We start from the raw sequence: 22,505 nt of genomic DNA, 5'->3' as shown, positions 1-22,505 counted from the left end.
AAAAATGGTTTTAAAATATGTAACCAGCAGCAGCCTAATTGAACTTTCTCTGTACCCTATTTGCATGTTGGAAAATCAGAAAACATCCCCAGGCAAGATTTTCTCTCTCTCTCTTTTTTTTTTTCATTTATTTTTATTAGTTGGAGGCTAATTACAATATTGCAGTGATTTTTTTCCATACATTGACATGAATCAGCCATGGATTTAGTCATGTGTATCTACCCAATCATGAACCCTCCCTCCACCTCCCTCCCCATCCCTATCCCTCTGGGTCCATCCCAGTGGCACCAGCCCTGAACACTTTATTAAACCCATGTTTGCTCAGTCACTTTAGTTGTGTCTGACTCTTTGCAACCCCATGGACTATAACCTGCTGAGCTACTTTGCCCATGGAATTATCCTGGCAAGAATACTGGAGTGGGTTGCTATTTCCTTCTCCAGGGATGAAACCCATGGTGTCCTGCAGCTCCTGCATTGGCAGGCAGATTCTTTACTACTGAGCCACCTGGGCTTTGCTTATTAAGTACCACAATTGTCTTATAAAATTAAAGAAGAAAGCTGAGCCTAACTCTGTTTTGGCTTGGAGTCTACTAAATCACTGGCTTTTTTGCTCCCTGAAATTAGTACATGACTAAATAAGCTCTTGTCCTCCAGTGGATACTGATTTTAGAGCACGGGATGTTAGAACTGAATCGTTCTTTAGTTCTAACACAGCTCCCTTTGCTCATAGTTGAAATATGAGCCTGGGAGAGAAAAAGAAATTTGCCCAAAGATTTATTGATTAGAGCTGTTGGAAAGTTGGGATGTTCCAACCCTGCCTGGTCAGATGTGTTTGTCTTGACATTGTTGTTGTTCAGTCACGCAGTTGTGTCCAACTCTTTGTGACCCCATGGACTGCAGGATGCCAGGCCTCCCTGTCCCTCACCATCTCCCAAGTTCATGTTCATTGCATTGGTGATGCCAGCCATCTCATCCTCTGATGCCCTCTTCTCCTTCTGCCCTCCATCTTTCCCAGCATCAGGGACTTTTCCCAATGAGCTGTCTATGCACATCAGATGACCAAACTACTGGAGCTTCAGCATCAGCATCAGTCCTTCCAGTGAATATTCAGGGTTGATCTCCCTTAAGATTGACTAGTTTGATCCCCTTGCTGTCCAAGGGACTTTCAGGAGTATTCTCCAACACCACAGTTCAAAGGCATCAATTATTTGGCATTCTGCCTTCTGTATGGTCCAGCTCTCACAACCATATGTGACCACTGGGAAGACCATAGCTTTGACTATATGGACTTTTGTTGACAGAGTAATGTCTTTGCTTTTCAAAACACTGTCTAGGTTTGTCATCTAGGTTTGTGTATGTCTTAGGTCTCCAAAACAAAATAAGTTACTTATAGATAGAGACCAAACATGTATATATGTATTTTTAATAGTTTCTTAAGGCTGCCATACCAAAGTACTAAAAACTGGATGGCTTAAAACAATAGGAGTTTACTGTTTCACAATACTAGAGGCTAAAAGCCTGAAATCAAGGTCTTAGGTGAGCCATGCTCTCTCTGAGAGCTCTAGGGAAGAGCCCTCCTTGCTTCTTGTATTTTCTGGTATTTTCCAGTAATCCTTGGCATTTCTTGGTTCATGGATGCATCTCTCTAATCACTGCCTGTCATCATATGCATGGCTTCTGCCTGTCTGTCATTACTTCATCTTTCCTCTGTGCATGTCAGTGTCTATGTCCAAGTGTCTCCTCTTATCAGGGCACCAGATATTCTGAAATAGGGCTCATCACAATATCCAACATATTGTTTGGGGAAGCACAGTTCAATTCCTAACAGTGTGCCCAATGACCTCCCAGTACTCATGTCTTTCCTATATGCAAAACTGTTCATGAAGTCTGGGGAAAGCATGGACAGACCTTTCTAAAGGAACAGAATATTCACTTACTTTTGTGGAAATTGTCAAGATAAATCTAAATTTTATTTGGAAAATTTAGGAGTGCACAGGACAATTTTGAAGATGACTAGCAAAGCTACAAGAAGGTGGTGCTAGTGGTAAAGAACCCTCCTGTCAATGAAGGAGACATAAGAGATGCAGGTTCTATCTCTGGACTGGGAACATCTCCTGTAAGAGGGCATGGCAACCCAGACCAGTATTCTTGCCTGGAGAATCCCACTGACAGAGGAGCCTGGAGGTCTACAGTCTGTATGGTCCCAAAGAATCAAACATGACTGACGTGACTTAGCGTGCACACATGGTTATGTACAACAAAACAATACAAATGAGCAATATTTTCAGAAAAGCTGAAGCATCAGAAACATTGTTTTTTAACCTGGTGAATTTGGTTGTAGTAAACTACAACCAAAACTTGGTTTTGTTTTGGTTGTAGTTTACTAGTTGTAGTTTCACCTAGTCAGTCAGTCAGTTAAGTCACTCAGTCATGTCCAATTCTTTGCGACTCTGTGAACCACAGCATGCCAGGCCTCCCTGTCCATCACCAACTCCCGGAGTTTACCCAAACTCATGTCCATTGAGTTGGTGATGCCATCCAACCATCTTATCCTCCGTCCTCCCCTTCTCCTCCTGCCTTCAGTATTTCCCAGCATCAGGGTCTTTTCAAACGAGTCACTTCTTTGCATTAGGTGACCAAAGTATTGGAGTTTCAGCTTCAACATCAGTCCTTCCAATGAACACTCAGGACTGATCTCCTTTAGGATGGACTGGTTGGATCTCTGTGTAGTCTAAGGGACTCTAGAGTCTCCTCCGACACCACAGTTCAAAAGCATCAATTCTTCAGTGCTCAGCTTTCTTTATAGTCCAACTCTCACATCAATACATGACTACTGGAAAAACTATAGCCTTGACGAGATGGACCTTTGTTGGTAAAGTAATGTCTCTGCTTTTAAATATGCTGTCTAGGTTTGTCATAACTTTCCTTCCAAGGAGTAAGCTTCTTTTAATTTCATGGCTGCAGTCACCATCTATTAGGACATCATATACATTTTATGGATTAATTTCTGAAATATTTATTTATGAAATAAGTAAATACAAGAGAAAATCAGGGCTCTTTGATTTTCAAAATGATTTGGATAATATAAATATAGACATAAAATATTTAGAGCAGTGCATCATCTAATTTTTGTTCTCTATGCACCAATCTCTAAACTGTTTCATCTTGTCTCCTCTGAGGATACTACTCCTCAGAGTTGTATGTTGTAGGCTTTTTGCCAACATTATGACTCTAAAGAGTCTATAGGGATTTTATTGAATCTGGGCCTCTAAGGACCCTTTTGTTTATTCATTATGCTGTAAATATGCTAAAGAAAGCAAATGCCAACTTTGTTAATGTGCAAAACTCTCTTTGCCATGAGAAGTCAGAATATAAAGATCTCCAAAGGCTAAGAAAATTCTTAGTAATTCTCAACTCTTGGAACTGCTTTTTATTTCAGGTATAGGCAGAAAGAGAAATTATCTCCTAGATTTATAATAGCCAGAGTGATTTGTGAGGAAAATTTTTTAATTTTTGATGATGAATAACAGAAAGACATGCAATAAGAAAACAGCATATAGAGTGAAATTATGAGCAGGAGAGAACAGAAAGGCACAAATGAATTTTAGCCTTAAGAACCAATGTTGCTAAGCAATCACCTGAAATTATGATTGCCTGGCAAAAAAGTAAGTATGATAAAGTTTTTATTTTCAGTGTTCTTTGTAAGAAATGGTCATAGATTACTATGTAAGAAATCCACTATATTTGTCTTTATCAAGTCAGAACTCTTAGTGTACATTTTGATATTTCTTAATGAAACCAAAAGTTGTTTATTGTATGTCAGTTGTAAAATTTATTATCCTTCCAAAAATAAAATTATGCACAAATTATTTTAAGCATTAATTGTGATGTACAGTTTGAGATATATCAAGACAATAAGCATCTACCTTATCCTCGATCATAATATAAATAAAAAATATATACACATTAATACATACAAATAAGATCATCTCTCCCATGGAAAAAGCTCATACAGTCTGATAAGTTATCATGTATTTTGACACCCCTCTCTTTCTTTAAAAATACTGATTTATTAGAATGTTAAAAAAATGAGAAATTAATCAGTTACATCCTAAGTCAATTACTTTCTCAAACTCTGATTTATAACATCTAGGAAAAAACCGAGTTTCACGTAATGAACTGTATTAATGATCGAAAAAGACACCATATTGTTTTTTAGAACACTGATAAACTATTTGGAAACTGAAAGGCTGAGTTCAGTATCACACTGATGTCTTAAGTGCTCACATCTCACTTTGAGCTGTCAAAGTGTTCACAGCATCTCAGATTTATCTGCCATGGTTGTACCCTGGGTAATCCCTCACTTGGAAAAGCTTTCAGCCTTCAAGCGAAGAATAAAGCAAAACTATTTCCTTCTGTATGATAGTAGCTGTAAACCCTGGAGTTTAGCTGGGAACACTATAAATTTGGGCAGAGAACTGAACCTTACTCCTTGCATCATTAACAAGGAGTATATTTACTCTATTTTTTAAGACACATTTAAAATGTTTGCTGTAAAGACAGGAAAAAAAGTTAAATCACATAAAATAATTCCATTCTGCAGGGGAAATTTCTTAATTGTTGATTGACAAAGGGACATCCCAAGCCCTGGAGACATGAATAAACCCTGAAAACAATTGAAGTTGGTATTTTTATAATTAATTGGTGAGAGCTAAAGAATAAGCTTAGAAAAAAAAATTCCTATTATTACAAAGTATTTTACCACTAGCTTTCATAATGTCTGGATAGATAGACTGAGCCAAAACTATTAGGAACAAAGATAAAATTATCTGATTGAAATATGAGGCAAGAATGAAAATACAATAGCTATCAACATATGTAAAATAAAATACTGCTCAGGGACAAGATACTCACTTCAAGACAGTCAAGTCAGTTTGCCTGTCATTTATAGCCAGTGTTGAGCACTCATTTTGGCTTCATTACACTCTTTTCAAGTGTCTCTGCATTTTTCCTGATGACTGGGCAAAAGCAGAAATCCTTGATGAGGAACCACACAATAACAACATTCATCCTGCTGGGACTGACTGATGACCCACGAATGAAAGTTCTAGCTTTCATCTTTCTTTTTTTCACCTACATGTTGAGTGTAGCTGGGAACCTGACCATTATCTCCCTCACCTTCACGGATGGCCATCTCAGGACAGCCATGTACTTATTTCTCCAAAATTTCTCTTTCTTGGAAATCTCATTCACAACTGCCTGTATTCCCAGATTTCTGTACAACATATCAACTGGTGACAAGGTCATTACCTACACTGCTTGTGCTGTTCAAGTATTTTTTTACTTACCTTTTTGGGATAACAGAATTTTTTCTTCTAGCCACTATGTCCTTTGACCGCTATGTGGCCATTTGCAAACCCCTGCATTATGTGACCATCATGAATAACAGAGTCTGCCACAGGCTTATCATCAGCTGCTGGATGGCTGGTTTGTTAATCATCATTCCCCCACTTAGCCTGGGCCTCAATCTGGAATTCTGTGACTCTAATGTCATTGATCATTTTTTCTGTGATGCCACTCCCCTCCTAAAGATATCATGCTCAGACACATGGTTCATAGAGAGAATGATTCTGGTGTGTGCTGTCTTGACTTTCATCATGACTCTTGTGTGTGTGGTTCTGTCCTACATGTATATCATCATGACAATTCTAAGATTCTCTTCTTCTCAGCAAAGGAAAAAAGCCTTTTCAACTTGTTCTTCCCACATAGTTGTAGTTTCCATCACTTACGGCAGCTGCATCTTCATCTATATCAAACCTTCATCCAAGAAAGACATGGCTCTTAATAAAGGAGTTTCTCTGCTTATTTCTTCTATTTCACCAATGTTGAACCCATTTATTTATACTCTAAGAAATAAGCAAGTGAAGAAAGCCTTGCAGAACTTGATCAAAAAGATTGAATTCTTCTTAAAGAAGTAAGAAAAAAAAAGTAGTTGCCTGGTCATAATGAAAGAATAAATATTTTCTCAACTTTACTGTTAAAATTTTAATCATAATCAAGTCTTCCCTTAATCCAAGTCTATGCCCCAACCACTAATGCTGAAGAAGATAAATTGACTGGTTTTATGAAGACCTACAAGATCTTCTATAACTAACAACAACAACAACAACAACAAAAGATGTCTTTTTCATCGTAGGGGATTGGAATGCAAAAGTACAAAGTCAAGAGATACCTGTCTTGGAGGACAAAATTTCCTATGACAAAGACTAACAGAGTTTCTCAGAGAGAACACACTGGTTAGCACACACCTTCTTCCAACAACACAAGAGATGACCCTACACGTGGACACCACAAAATTATCAAAACTGAAGTCAGATTGATTATATTCTTTGCAACTGAAGATTGAAAATGTCTACACAGTCAGAAAAACAAGACATGGAGCTGACTATGGCTCAGATCATCAGTTCCTTATTGGAAAATACAGGCTTAAATTGAAGAAAGTAGGGAAAACCACTAGACCATTCAGATTTTACCTAAATCAAATCCCTTATGATTGTACAGTGGAGGTGATGAATAGATTCAGGGGATTAGATCTGGTACACAAAATGCTTGAAGAACTATGGATAGAGGTTCATAACGTTGTACAGGGGGTGGTGACCAAAACTGTCCCAAAGGAAAAGAAATGCAAAATGGCAAAGTGGTTGTCTGAAGAGATCTTAAAAATAGCTGAGAAAAGAAGAGAAGTGAAAGGCAAAGGAGAAAAGGAAAAAGGTACCCAACTGAATGCAAAGTTCCAGAGAAGAGGGTGGAGAGATAAGAGATCCCTCTTAAGCGAAAAAGGCAAAGAAGTGGGGGAAAACAACAGAATGGGAAACACTAGAGATCTCTTCAAGAAAATTGGAGATGTCAAGGGCATATTTCATGCAAAGTTGGGCACGATAAAGGACAGAAATGGCAAGTACCTAACAAAAGCATAAAAGATTAAGGGGTGGCAAAAATCCACAGAACTCTGTGGATTTATGAGAAAAAAAAAAGTTCTTAATGACCCAAATAATCACAATGGTGTGGTCACTCACCTACAGCCAAACATCCTGGACTGTGAATTCAAGTGTTCCCTAGGAAATGTTACTACAAACAAAGTTAGTGGAGTTGATGGAATTCCAGCCAAGCTTATTAAAATCCTAAAAGATGAATGTGTTAAAGTGCTCTACTCGATAAACCAGCAAATTTGGAAAACTCAGCAGTGACCACGAGACTGGAAAAGGTCAAGTTTCATTCCAATCCCAAAGAAAGGCAACGCCAAAGAATGTTCAAACTACCATACAATCCCACTCATTTCACAGGCTAGCAAGGTAATGCTCAAAATCCTTCAAGCTAGCTTTCAGCAGTTTGTGAACAGAGAACCTGCAGCTGGATTTAGAAAAGGCGAGGAACCAGAGATCAAATTGCCAAAGTTCATTAGATCATAGAAAAAGCAAGGGGTTCCAGAAAAACATCTACTTCTGCTTCATTGACTACACTAAAGACTTTGACTCTGTGGATCACAACAAACTGGAAAATTATGAAATAGATAGGAATACCAGACCAGCTTACCTATCTCCTGAGAAACCTGTATGCACATCAAGAAGTAACAGTTAGAACTGGACACAGAACAGACTGATTCAAAACTGGGAAAGGAGTATGTCCAGGCTATATATTATCACCCTGCTTATTTAACTTTTATACAGAACACAATATGTGTAATGCTGGCCTGGACGAATCACAAGCTGGAATTAAGATTGCCAGGAGAAATATAAACAACTACCAATATGCAAATGATACCACTCTAATGACAGAAAGCAAAGAGGAACTAAAGAACTTCTTGAGGTGAGGAGAGTGAAAAAGATGGCTTAAAACTTAACATTTGAAAAACTAAGATCATGGCATCCAGTTCCATCACATTATGGCAAATAGATAGTGAAAAAGTAGAAATAGTTACAATGAATTTTATTTTCCTGGGCTCCCAAATCACTCAGACAGTGATTGCAGCCATGAAATGAAAATACACTTTCCCATTTGAAGAAAAGCTATGACAAACATAGTGTATTAGAAAACAGAGACATCGCTTTGCTGACAAAGGTTCATATAGTAATACCTACAGATTTTTCTGGTGGTCATGTGGATGTGAGAGTTGGACCCTGAAGAAGGCTGAGTGCCAAAGAATTGATGCTCTTGAATTGTGGTGCTAGAGAAGACTGAGAGTCCCTTGGACACCAAGGAGGTCACACCAATCAATCCTAAAGGAAATTAACCCTGAATATACATTAGAAGGACTGATGCTGATGCTGAAGCTCCAATACTTTGGCCAGCTGATGCAAAACTCTGATTCATTGGAAAAGACCCCGCTGGCTGGGAAAGATTGAGAGCAGGAGGAAAAACAAAACAGATGACAGAGGATGAGATGGAGGTATAGTATCACTGACTCAATGGACATGACTTTGAGAAAGCTCCAGGAGTTAGTGAAGGACAGGGTAGCCTGGATTGCTGCAGTCTATAGGGTCACAAAGAGTCAGACATGGCTTAGCAACTGAACAACAGTAATCTCATTTCAAGTTTTTTGTTTGTTTGTTTTTTAACATTTTGCAACTTCTTTAACTTTACTGATTGGGTACTATTTCAATTTGATTCCTCTGTTTCAAGTTTGTTTAATAATTCCATCCATATGGATATGTTTATAATAATATTTGGGTTAAAAGTTGTAAGTAAGGTGTAATACAGTAATAAAAAGCAAAAGTTTCAGTTGTTCAGTTGCTGACTCATGTCCAACTCTTTGTGACCAGTGGACTGCATCATGCTAAGCTTCCCTGTCCTTCATTATCTCCCAGAGTTTGCTTAAACTCCTTTCCATTGAGTCAGTGATGCCATCCAACCATCTCATCCTTTGTCACCCCCTTCTCCTGCCCTCAGTCTTTCCCAGCATCAGGGTCTTTTGCAGAGAGTCAGGCCTTTGCAACAGGTAACCAAAGTATTGGAGTTTCAGCATCAGCATCGGTCCTTCCAGTGAATATTCAGGGTTGGTTTCCTTTAGGATTGACTGGCTTGCTCTCCTTGCTGTGCAAAGGACTCTCAAGAGTCTTCTCTAGCACCACTGTCTGAAAACATCAATTCTGTGATGTTCAGTCTCCTTTATGGACCAACTCTCACATCTGTACATGACTACTTGAAAAAACCATAGCTTTGACTCTATGGATTTTTGTCAATGTGAATAGACAATTCAAAATATATTCAAACAAAATACATTTAAATACAACACAGAGATGGAATATAAGATCTCAATAGTTGCATGGTCAAAAGAGTTAGAAATGAAACAATAACATGAAACTAAGATTACAAAACTGATATACAGTCAATGGAATGCAGAATTATAATTCAATCTATCCAACCATAAATTGAGATCAGTTAAAAAAAATAAAAAATAAAAAGAGAAACAGATTCTCTAATGTATTGAAAATTTGAACCTTGATTGTAAAGTATTGAAGTGGCATTTTAAAGTCTATAAATCAGATACAACATTTTAAATGTAAATATCTGAAATAAACAGTTTAAACTTAAATACCCAACTTCAATAACAATTAAAAATTTGAGACAAGTTAGGGCATACCTAGTGAACAATAGGGCTTCCCAGATGGCTCAGTGGTAAAGAATCTGCCAGCCACTGAAGGAGACCCAGGAGATGTGGTTTAGATCTCTGGGTCAGGAAGATCCCCTGGTGTAGGAAGTGGCAACCAGCACCAGTACTTTTGCCTGGAAAGTTCCATGGACAGAGGAATCTGGTGGGCTAATCCATGGGGTCACAAAGAGTCAGCTAGAACTGAGCGACTGAACGCAGCAAGCAATGCATGATAAATATCTATAGGAAGCACACAGTTATAAAGTTTGTATGTCTAAGACATTTGTATGTATAAATTTGTACTTGACGGTAATTTATGTACTTATTAATCTTTGATAATAACATTTTTCAAAGTAGATTAAAAATAAAGTGGCATACTCACTTTAAGCAATTAGAAAAACTACACAATGAAACACGGTAGAGTGAACTATGAAAGCTGAAGATAAAAAGCAAAAGCAATTAAGTGTTAAAGTTAAGGCAAATAATTCAGAGATTGATTCTCTGCAAAACTTAAGGGAAAATAACCTTATATACCCAAATACAGAGGAAAAAGACAGAAATTAATATATTTGAGGTTAAGAATTAGAAACAAGATATAAATATCAATACACAAGAGATTCAAATATATATAAACACACACTTCATTCAATTTTACAATACATTTTACAGAAAAACTGAAAGATAAAAACTTCTTGGTAAAATATGAAAAAAGAAATTATGTATTTAAATATAGCAAAACTCATATAATTTATTGGATAAGCAAAAAGTTCAGACTGTAAAGTGGAAAGAGAATAATTTTTAAAAAAATTCTCACTAACTAAATTAAATTTTCTAAATAATTTCAGCCTAAATGAATCCATTCCAATCCATAAAAAAAAGTATAACTTCATTTAAGTGTATAAATAAAGATTTTCTCTATAAATATTTGTAAGTACATGTTAGGAACGTATTAAAAGAAAAAAGAACAAGACCAACTAGAGTTTAATCTAAAAAGAAAAGCTATACCTCAGTAAAATCTATCTACTTTATCATATCAATTTTTAATGATACACATCAGAAGAGTAGATAAGTAGATGGTGAAAAAACTTTCATAAAATTTAATAATGAAAAATTCACAATTAAATGAGAACATGATAAAATAATAAAACTATTTATAAAAAATAAAATTTATTTTAAGGACTATATTGCCAATAGACTATGAGTAGACTTGATCTTCCCTAGTGGCTCCATTGTTAAAGAAACTGCCTGCAATTCAGGAGACCCAGGTTCCATCCCTGGGTTGGGAAGAAACCCTGGAAAAGGAATTGGCAACTCACTCCAGTACTCTTGCCTGGAGTATTCCATGGATAGAGGAGCGGGACAGTTTACAGTCCATGGGATTGCAAAATGTCAGACACAACTGTGCGACTTTCTTTTTTTTCTTTCAGACTATGAATACAAATCAAGAACCAAATATGGATGCCTAATTTCATCACACAATGAGGACCATCAGTGGGACAGCCAGGGCACCAGGCATGTCATCCGGCTACATTGAGTGGCTGAAGGTCATGTCCCTGATAGTTAGGGCCTGACAAAATGTGGTTCACTGGAGATGGGAATGGCAAACCATTTCAGTATTCTTACCTTGAGAACCTCATGAACAGTATGAAAAGGCAAAAAGATATAACACTGAAAGATGAACCCCCCCAGGTAGGTAGGTGTCCAATATACTACTGGGGAAGAGCAGAGAAATGACTACAGAAAGAATTAAGAGGCTGAGCCAAAGTGGGAGAGAAGCCCAGTCATAACACTCTCTTCCAACAGCACAAGAGATGACAACAATTTCATCCTTGTTATTCAACATTGTTTTATGGTCCTGAAACATCATAACAAAACAGAAGAACTATAATAGAATTCGTTATAAATGCTAAGCAGAAGATATAAAAATATAGCTTTTAACAACTTAAATAAGAATATTTTATGCATCATTAACCTGAATATATAATATTTATAATTTATGATAACTTATCATTTATATCATAATACATTTAATTGGTAGGATTTTTTTCTGTAGCAGTAAAATAAGCCATGTCTGTGGATTAATGTTTTAAGTTCATATAAAGAGGTCCATAGTAAGAGAAAAAAATATCATATATTAACACATATATATGGAATCTAGAAAAATGGTACTGATGAACATATTTGTAACATAGATAATGGACTATATTATATATATATATACATTATATAATGGACTATATATAATGGACTATATCCATATAGATAATGGACTTGTGGACACAATGAGGGAAAGAAAGCATAGGATGAGTCGAGAGAGCAGCGCTGACGTATACACTACCATGTGTAAATATTAATAGATAGCTAGTGGAAAACTGTTGTACAACACAGGGTGCTCAACTCAGTGCTCTGTGATCACCTAGATGGGTGGGATGGGGGTATGGGAGGGAGGTTCAAGTGGGAAGGAATATATTATACTTATAGCTTCAGCAGAAACTAACACAACATTGCAAAGCAGCTGGCAGGAAGCATTTAACAAGAGGCTTCCTGTGTGCTGTTTTGGATCTGTCAGGAACCCTCTGGCCCTTATTAATTCCTGAATATTCAGGAATTAAGAGGAGAGGCGAGTCTTTCCTGGGGCTGAGGAATCCAGGCATTTCTCATTACAGTGATAAGTGCCTTCTCCCTTTTTATGAACCACAGGGTAAAAGCTGATTGTTTGCAACTCTCTCTTTGATAGGGATCGTCTTATGTTTTGTAAGTCTGGAATTTTAATCTTTATCTTTGCTGAGAATAACTACCTTATAAGACAATATGTATGCATACAGCATGTTGATTAAAACACATTTGCTCCATCAGAACTTTGTTACTCATGTCTTTCTTTCTTTCTTTCTTTCTTTTTTTTCTCTCTCTCTCTCTCTATTTCTGGCTGATTCCCTGGAGCACAGAAGCTGGCTGCATAACCCAGGGAATGTTAGTCTCTTTCCTTCTTTCACTCTCTCATCGTCACCTCCGGACCACCAGGTTCCAGTCCATTAAAGGACCAACAAGCAACTATTCTCCAATTAAAAAAAAAAAACAAACCAAAACTTAAAAAGAAGTACACACTCTTCCACTAATGTTATTGAAGGAGGTATAAATTCAAGAAACTTATAGAGAAATAATAAAATTTAGAAGAAAATTTAAGATGGATAAGGATATTTTTTTAAAAATCAGTGGTATCTAGGTTGCTTCCATGCCCTGGTAATTATAAACAGAGACGAATGGATAAGGAAGCTATGGTACCTATACACAATGGAATATTACTCAGCCATTAAAAAGAATTCATTTGAATCAGTTCTAATGAGATGGATGAAACTGGAGCCCATTATACAGAGTGAAGTAAGCGAGAAAGATAAAGACCAATACACTATACTAACACATATATATGGAATTTAAAAAGATGTTAACAATAACCCTATATGCAAAACAGAAAAAGAGACACAGATGTACAGAACCGACTTTGGGACTCTGTAGGAGAAGGCGAGGGTGGGATGTTCTGAGAGAGTAGCATTGAAACATGTATATTATCAAGGGTGAAACAGATCACCAGCCCAGGGTGGATGCATGAGACAAGTGCTCAGGGCTGGTGCACTGGGAAGACCCAGAGGGATGGGATGGGAGAGAGGTGGGAGGGGGGATCGGGATGGGGAACACATGTAAATCCATGGCTGATTCATGTCAATGTATGGCAAAAACCACGACAATAATGTAAAGTAATTAGCCTCCAACTAATAAAAATGAATGAAAAAAAAACAAAACAGTGGTATATTTTGTATAAGAATACTTAAAAAGCATAATAAGAAACCAGTTTCAATCAAAACAATAAAGAAAGGATGCCATTAAGAAATAAAGCAGTTTTCTAAATGAGGAAAGAGACACAATCAATTTAAATATATACAATCATAGAAACACATAATTTTTAAAGTTATGTTATTCTTGTCTGCAAAGCAACACACCGAAAGTGTAATAATTCACCTAAAACTAACATATAGAATTTAATGTAATTCTCATTAAAATTCCAACAATTATGTTATTAATCACATAAAATTATTTGTAGATGCACCTAGAAGACTAAAACTCACAAACTCCCCATGAATGTATAAGTAAGAGCCATTGAAATAAATTTAAAATGTGTATTGGCCTAGAAATAATTAATGCATAGAACAAAAATATAGAAATGGATTTGTGTAAATAAACTAATGTATTCAATTACAAAAATGCAATTTGAGTTCAGTATGAAAAGAATTAATTAATGAATGTTGTGACTAAAAGTTATTCTTCTGCAAGTAAATATGTTAGACTTATTTTTCACAACATACACAATGGATTCAAGGACTTAGATATTACCTATTCATCTGTTAGTAGATTGGTAGATTGATTGATGAATGATATATACATACATGTTCAGTGTGCATATGAATTTCTCATAAAAATATTTAATGCTGTGGTTAAGACATCACAATGAAAAAAGAAAAAAAATATTAAAATAAGGGAAAGAGATGTCATACTTTTGAAAATACTCAATTTAAAACATTATAATACACAATGTTCTATGTCAATTTATCTCAATCAAACTGGGGAAAAAAATCTCTTTTTTAACCTAGAGGTAATACAGCAAACAGATGCATAGAAAAAATTGTTTATCTTTCAGAGTAATCAAGGAACTGCAAGAGAAAAAGTTTTAAAATAGCTTTTTGTATCTACTGCAACAGCAAAATTATAGCTTTTTATTACAGTAACTGTCAATGTTGAAATGAAATTATGTATTCATAGTTGATCACAATTATTAATGCAATACTTTTGGAAAAGAATATGGCAATAAAGAACAGTAGCCATAAATATATTTTTAAAAGTAAAAATAAAATATTTTATAAGTAAGATTATACCATACACTAAGTTTTAAAAAAGCATATGCTAGATTAATAGCTAAACTATAAGAGAGCTCTTACATATACAAACAGAATATACAAGTAATTAAATAAAGAATAGGAATACATAATTGCCTATGGGTAAATCAAATTTATAAATATATGAAGATTTGTTTAAACTCATTTGTAGTCCAATACAAAATTAAGTGACATTGAGATACTAGGGATGTTGAAAAGAGTTCTTAACCTCTTTCTTATTACAACCATTGGGAAATGACTACTCTGACAGTGTCTATTGAAATGTAAGTTGCTATGTAAATGCAATTTAATGATAATTGTAAATAAAATGTAATTGTAAATGAAATATAAATTACAATATTGCATTACCATATTTACTTAAGTTCCTAAAGGAAACAAACTAGTCCATAGTGACAATTTATCAATGGTTACCTGAGGAGTAGGGGGGTGCAGGAAGAGTAGGGCACAAGAGATAATAAAGATGCATCAAGATACTTGGGGATGATGGACATGTTCACTTTTTTATTATGTAAATGTTTTCATTGGAGTGTACATGTGTCAAAACTTAAAAATTGTGCAGTTTATTGTATTATGATTTTCCTTCGATAAAGCTCTTAAGAGAAATAAGAAAATGAACAGAATAACCTGATACTTGTCATCCTCTTGTCTCCAAGGACACTGGAACCAAAACACTTTTTGCTATTTTGCTTTTGCCAAATAAAATTACTCCAAAGATTCATTAGTGACTTTTCAGCACAAGTCACCAAAGACCTTTTTTAAATGCATTTATTTGCAAAGAGAACAAACTAAAAAAGAAGAAACAAAAGGCAAGGTTGATATTATTCAAACCTTTGCCTCTGTCCAAAGATACTGAAATACCAGCTCTTGCAAAAGAGGAGGGAGTCTATGGCATTTCACTGCTATTAAGATCATTTTTTCCCCACCTTTTAAAAGTTAATCTATATATAAAACTATTTCTTAGGCTTCTCCTAAGAAAGTCAAACCAATTTTTTAGAGACAGCAATTTCAGAGAGCTTTCTATATGTTCAAACACCCTGTGAAAGTGATAAACAATGCATGAGCCAAACAGAAGTTTCCATGAAAATCTTCATCGAACCTTCCATTTTCAATTAAATGCCTTTAGGAATTACTATTTTAATCAACTTAAGGAAGTTATGATTGACTGACATAAAAATAAGTGTGATGTTTTGCAACATTAGTAATATTTCTCTTTGTTTAATTTCAGTTGTAATTTTCTCAGAGGAAAAGGAAATTCATGAACTTGCATTAACCTAAGATCTATGAGCTATAATTTCTGTATTTTACAAAGTCTTCAAAAATATGTATTAAATGTCTTAATAGAAATAGGTGGATATATAAAAGAAAATCCAAATATAGTATATATGCAGAAATGACATCAGCTATACCATCAACCTCAAATAGGAAAATATACGTGAGTGTGTGTGGTGTGTCTCTGTGTACTTCTTCCTTCATCACTCTAAGAGATTAGTTGCAGTAACATCACTCATTGGAAATCCCTCCTTTAAAATATTTATTGAAAGATAAGTGAACCAAAATATTTGTTGTGTGTCAAAGTCTATTAGTTTATGGAATTATCTTTTTTTAATTTTTAATTTTTTTTACAGTCAGCCTTTGTTGATTATCTATTTTAAATAATCAGTGTGTACATGTCAACCCCAAAATCCCAATCAATCCTTACCCCTGCCATCATTTCCCTCTGGAATGGTAAATTAATTCTCTGTCTATGAAGTATGTCTTGTAATACTATTCAGCATTCTGTAAGAAAAAATACAGTATTTGAACATTGAGTAATGTCCATACCATATTGAGTAAGGTTACATAGTGATACATATGTAGCCTGAGAGATCAAAAAAAAAAAAAAAAGGGTGAAAAAAAGTAGGTAGATAGCAATAATCATTCCCTACTACTTCTGAATTAAATCTAATATATATGTTGTATACAACCCAAATCCTCTGGGAGGGTCCTAGTTTTCAAAACTATGAGCCTAGGTCAGCACTTCATCCCCATACTGGAGGTTGCCAACACATGGATTTAATCTTATGAATTGGACAAACCGTCAGATACAGCTCTTCTCCTACCTCAGTATGAATAAAATACAATTTAAAAACAATGAAGAGAAACTCTTTTTAATGGATGAGTAATATTCCATAGTGTCTATGTACCACAGCTTCCTTATACAGAGTGAAGTAAGCCAGAAAGATAAAAACCAATACGGTATACTAACACATATATATGGAATTTAAAAAGATGGTAATGATAACCCTATATGCAAAACAGAAAAAGAGACAGACTTTTTATATGTACAGAACAGACTTTTGGACTCTGTGGGAGAAGGCGAGGGTGGGATGTTCTGAGAGAATAGCATTGAAACAAGTATACTATCAAGGGTGAAACAGATCAGCAGCCCAGGTTGGATGCATGAGACAAGTGCTCGGGGCTCGTGCACTGGGAAGACCCAGAGGGATGGGATGGGGAGGGAGGCGGGAGAGGGGATCGGGATGGGGAACACATGTAAATCCATGGCTGATTCATGTCAATGTATGGCAAAAACCACTACAATATTGTGAAGTAATTAGCCTCCAACTAATAAAAATAAATGGGAAAAAAAAAGAGATGCAAGAAAAAAAAAAGGGAGAGAGAGAAACTCTTCACAGACGCATAAACTATGATTTCAAAGGGAATTTTTTTTCACTCACTGATGTAGTATTACAATCTTTGAGACACTTATTCTAAATTGAAAATGATCAGTTACCACATTTCAGTAATTAACTTCTGGATGCCTGGAAAAATAACTATGCAGTAGCTTTTAGTATAAACTCAGCATCAATAAAACCCTTGATTTCTGGAATCAACATTGCATTTCTAGATAACTGAGCATAGACACACAGAATCAAGGAAAATACAATCACTTGTTTGAAAAACCAGGGTTAGAGGAGAACGACCTTATAGCTTTTGCCACAATTGCAAATATCACAGTACATCTAACTTAATTTTTTAAAATAGATCTTCTTTAAAAAGGAAAAGCAAAATAACCAGAAAATGTCTAACTATAAACTGTTATACAAAAAATTGAATAAAAATATTGAGTATCAGAATTTTAGCCCAAATATGAAGAAACACTTCTGTTGTTTTTTTGTTGTGCTTTTAAAATCTAGAATACATAAATTTATTTAAAAAATAGTCTTAGGCATTGACAATACAAGTGAAACTACATTAGTTGTTGCTATCAGGGTGAGGAAGTTATGATCTGAGCAAACATATTCTCTAGCTAAGTACTAACATAGTGGCAAGTTTTGCTGTTCATGGGAACACAAAAGTAGGTATATAGGATAAGGCATCTAGCAGAATTGCACAAAACTTTTCAGAGGAAGTTTTACTTCAACTGAAAATCAATTATTGGGTCAACTCAGTTAAGTTGCTGAATATAGGACAGAGTATATAAGTACTTACAATAATACCATGCACAGATTGTGTGGTTAATAAATGGAATCTGTGAGTACACAGGAAGGGTGATGAAAGTGACAAACCATGTGGATGATCATGACCTCTGATTTAGTCACACTGAAATCGACATGAATGGTTTGGTAGTAGGTTCAATACAGATGTAGATATGCTTGGTGTTCAAGTCAATATATTAAGTCAGAAAAAATCCATTAGTAGAAGCAGAAATGTGTTTATTAACTGAAAAATGTTATATAAAATTGCAGCAATTGTGGAGAAAAAAGGAAGAGGCATGTAATCAGAAGTGAAGAGGATTTAAATATGTCCAAGCAATCAAAACAAACAGATAATACAGAAAAATCACATGTGTAACTTTAAAGTTTCTTTATAAAAGTACTTCTTTTAAAAACGTAATAAAATTGTGTTTAAAATGCAGTATGCTGCACAACAGTTTGCACAATGGTTCTATTGTTCATGGGAGAAAACACACTTATCCACAGCAGGAAAAACAAATGAACAAACAAAAAGAGAAAACTCTTATTATAAAGCTGGAACAGAGATTCCACATTCTGGTCAAGATTCTAGAGGGAGTCCAAATTGCAAATCATGTATTAGTATCTGGGGGGCTTCCCAGGTGGTTCAGTGGGTAAGGAATACCCCTGCAATGCAGAAGACTCAGGAGGTGCAAGTTTGATCCCTGGGCCAGGAAGATCCCCTGGAGGAGGGCCTGGCAACCCACTCCAGTATGCTTGTCTGCAGAACCCCATGGGCAGAGAAGTCTGGTGGGCTACAGTCCACAGGGCTGCAAAGAGCTGGACACAGCTGAAGAGGCTGAGACTCACATTTTAGCATTTTGACAAGAATGGAATCTTTAACTGTCAGGGAATATTTGACGGGAGGATTCCTACATGCTGTCTCTCATGAGTCCTTTGTCCCTCTTCAAGCGGAACAGCACGCTGCTCCCAGGGACTGAGGTCATTGTGTGAGGCAAGCATGAGTCTCCTTTAGTAAACATTCTCTTTAGGACAAAACAGCGTAATCTCCTTCCCCTTTCTTGAGATATGGATTGTCTCCTGACCTTGTGACTAACATTACCCCTTGTTCCCTTGGTAACGGTTGCTGTACATTTGGTTTTCTGATCTCTATCATTCCCGAAAGAAGTTTCTTGTACTGCAGCCTATATATACTCATAGAAAAATCATTAAAGCACCTTTGCTCCATCAGAGCTTAGGTCCCTGGGTCTTTTTTGTCTCTCTCTTTCTCTCTTTCACTTTCTTATCGTCGACTCTGCACCACAAGGTTCCGGTCCATTAAAGGACCCCAACAGTTAACCAAATGCATAATTTAATGATGTGTTGTTTCTTTCCCTTAGCTCTGAATATGGAAGATTTCGGGGAGTCAAATGACATTTTCCTGCTTGTGAAATTACACTATTTTAGCAATGTATTCAATCATTGCATGTTGTTATCGTTTTTCAGTAGCAAAGTTCTGTCTGACTCTTTTGCAACCCCGTGGATTGTAGCCCACCAGGTTCCTCAGTTCATGGGATTTCCCAGGCAAGAATCCTGGAGGGTGCTGCCATTTCCTTCTATAGGGGATCTTTCCCACTCAGGGACTGAACCCCTGTCTCTTGTATCTCCTGCATTGGTAGGTGGATATTTTTACCACTGAGCCACCAGGTAAGCCAATCATATGCATATTATGATTTAAAATATAACATGAAAATTTAATGAAGATAGAGATGATTAAATTAGTATTTATACAGACAATAAGTTCTACATAATAATCTCTGAATAACTGTGCATGCTGTTTGGACAAAACTCATCAGTGATGAAAAACTACCATAGCAACCTTTATTCTGCTGGTATTGACAGATGACCCTGCGCTGAAGGTTTTGATTTTTATCTTTCTATTTCTCACATACATGCTGAATATCACTGGGAATCTGACCATCATCACATTTATACTTGTGGATTGCCACCTGAGAACGCCAGTGTAATTTTTTTAACAAAATTTCTACTTCCTAGAGATCTCATTTACAACTGCCTGTATTCCCAGATATTTGTAAAACATCGCAACAGGTGACAATATCATTATCTACAATGCCTGTGCCAGCCAAATGTTTTTTACTGACCTCTTTGCAATAACATATTTTTTTTCTCCTGGCTACCATGTCTTATGACTGCTATGTGGCCATCTGCAAACCTCTGCATTATGTGACCATTATGAGTAGCAAAATCTGCCAGAGACTTGTTTTTCGCTCTTGATTGGCTGGACTATTGGTCATAACATCACCACTTAGTCTGAGGCTAAATCTGAAATTCTGTGACTCCAATGTCATTGATCATTTTCTCTGCAATGCTTCTCCCCTCCTGTAGATATCCTGTTCAGACACATGGTTCATGGAACAAAATGTATTAATCTGTGTGGTGCTTACCCTCATTTTGACTCTTAAATATGTAGTTTTATCCTATACTTATATTGTGAAGACAATCTTAGGATTCCCTTCTGTCCAGCAAAGAAAAAAGGCTTTTTCCACCTGTTCTACTCATATGATTGTGGTTTCCGTTAAGTATGGCACATTCATGTTCATCTATATGAATCCTAGAGCAGAGGAAGAAGTGCCTAATAATAGAGTGGTTTCACTACTCATGTTTTCCATTTCGCCTATGTTAAATCCATTTATTTATGCACTGAGAAATAAATAACATTTTACTGCTCATTATAAAATTTAGATTAGAATAGTTAGCTATTCTAATTGCAAATTAGAATAACATCACATAGATGCTATAGATGTAATATAGCAACACAACAACAAAAAATACGTGAAGATGTAGTACTAATGAACAAAGTTTTAGCAAGCCAGAATTTTAAAAATTAATTCAAGGTGTGGAAGGCAAATATATCAATCTCCATAAGACACTTAGGAAGGCAAATAAAATGCATGTTTAAAGAGATAAAAGGACCAGATTACTTTAAAACTAACCATGTAAATCAGTAGATACACTTGTTATGATTTCAATTATACAAAGAATATCTCTCCATAATGAATTTTATGAAAATGTCTTCATATTTGACAAAAATATGACTATGAAGTTATAAGATAAACTATAAAATTCACTGATGAATATAGGTAGGCTATTTCAAATAGAACCAAAAAATAGTCCAAATTATACTATGATCAAGGTTTATTTCCATAATACAAGAGTAGTGATAGATAATAGATAGTAGAGATATAAAGAAATGTATACAGAAATAGAAATGTATATCAATACATACACACATATATAAAATATAGCCCAATTTTGCTGTAACAACAAAATAAAGAAATAACATTATATTTTGGTTTTGATTAATTGGTCAAATGATCACTGGCTATAAATCAATAATCTCTCCTAAAACACTTAAAGTAAAATGAGAATATGATGAACTACAAAAATAAAATAATTTCTAAAGAAATAAAAGTTACATACTTTTATTGTGCTCTATACTCATCTTAATTAAAATCAAGAACAAATGAGAAAAAAGAAACAAGTGAGGATGCTCACCTTCATACCTGATAATCAGCATTTCATTGTAATCTTGAAAATGCCATAAGATAAATAATAAAATAGTTGGAATTATTAGAATGAAGTTGTGAAACCACTGTAGTTAGAAATTATGAAAACCATGTTTTTTCAAGTTTTTACCTGTTTGGAAAGTGAATGTACCTTACTGTAATTGCCATTTTAACATTTTACATATTTTATTCACTACTTTTTCATTAAAGTACATAAAATAATGACATATATTTAATTAGAGTTGATGAAATCTAATAGAAAACTTACAGACATAATAAGAACATTTAGTTATTTGGATGAAGAAAGGATGAATGCAATCAAAAAGTTAGTTTTGACATTTATAGCAGCAATAAGCTCCTCCATCAAAGCAATCAATATGACTGCTAAAGAATAGATTCTGTTGGGGATTCAATGTGTTACAAAATAAAATACTAATTTGCCCACTCAATAGACAAATTTAACACAACTCCAGTTGGAATCAACTTTTTAAAAATTTTTAGTTGCACAAATTATCTCAGTATAAAATAGTTAAATTTCATGAATCTCGAGCACATAAATGAAAAATGATTATTGGTGAATAGAAACTTACTTTAAATAGTATCAAAACATATTATAGATCAGTGAAACCAAATTAATATGGTACTTGCATTAAAAAAGATAAAACATTCAGTAGAACATTTGAGAGCATGAAAGTTTACACTAAAAAAAATAGCCTTTATTTTTATATAAAGTTTTACTTTACTTGTTATATAAAAGTGGGATATTTTCAGTTTGTTAAGAAAATCATTGTTTACATAATAATTGCTTCAGTCACAAGAAAAGCTCAAATGAAAAATTTTATTTTTTATTCACACAAATGGGTTACATTTTAAATGATTAAAAATTTTA

The 22,505-nt window shown here is 35.1% G+C and overlaps 2 pseudogenes; one reads left to right on the top strand and one right to left on the bottom strand.

The window, feature by feature from the left end:
* LOC122423175 overlaps positions 1–22,505 on the bottom strand; it is a 95,115-nt pseudogene that overhangs the window by 13,285 nt on the left and 59,325 nt on the right.
* LOC122423643 lies at positions 5,042–5,978 on the top strand (annotated as a pseudogene).

Source organism: Cervus canadensis, chromosome 21 (genome assembly GCF_019320065.1).
Source record: "Cervus canadensis isolate Bull #8, Minnesota chromosome 21, ASM1932006v1, whole genome shotgun sequence".
Classification (NCBI taxonomy): domain Eukaryota; kingdom Metazoa; phylum Chordata; class Mammalia; order Artiodactyla; family Cervidae; genus Cervus; species Cervus canadensis.
Note: the sequence above shows the minus strand (reverse complement) of the source record. Positions and strands in the feature narration are given on the sequence as shown.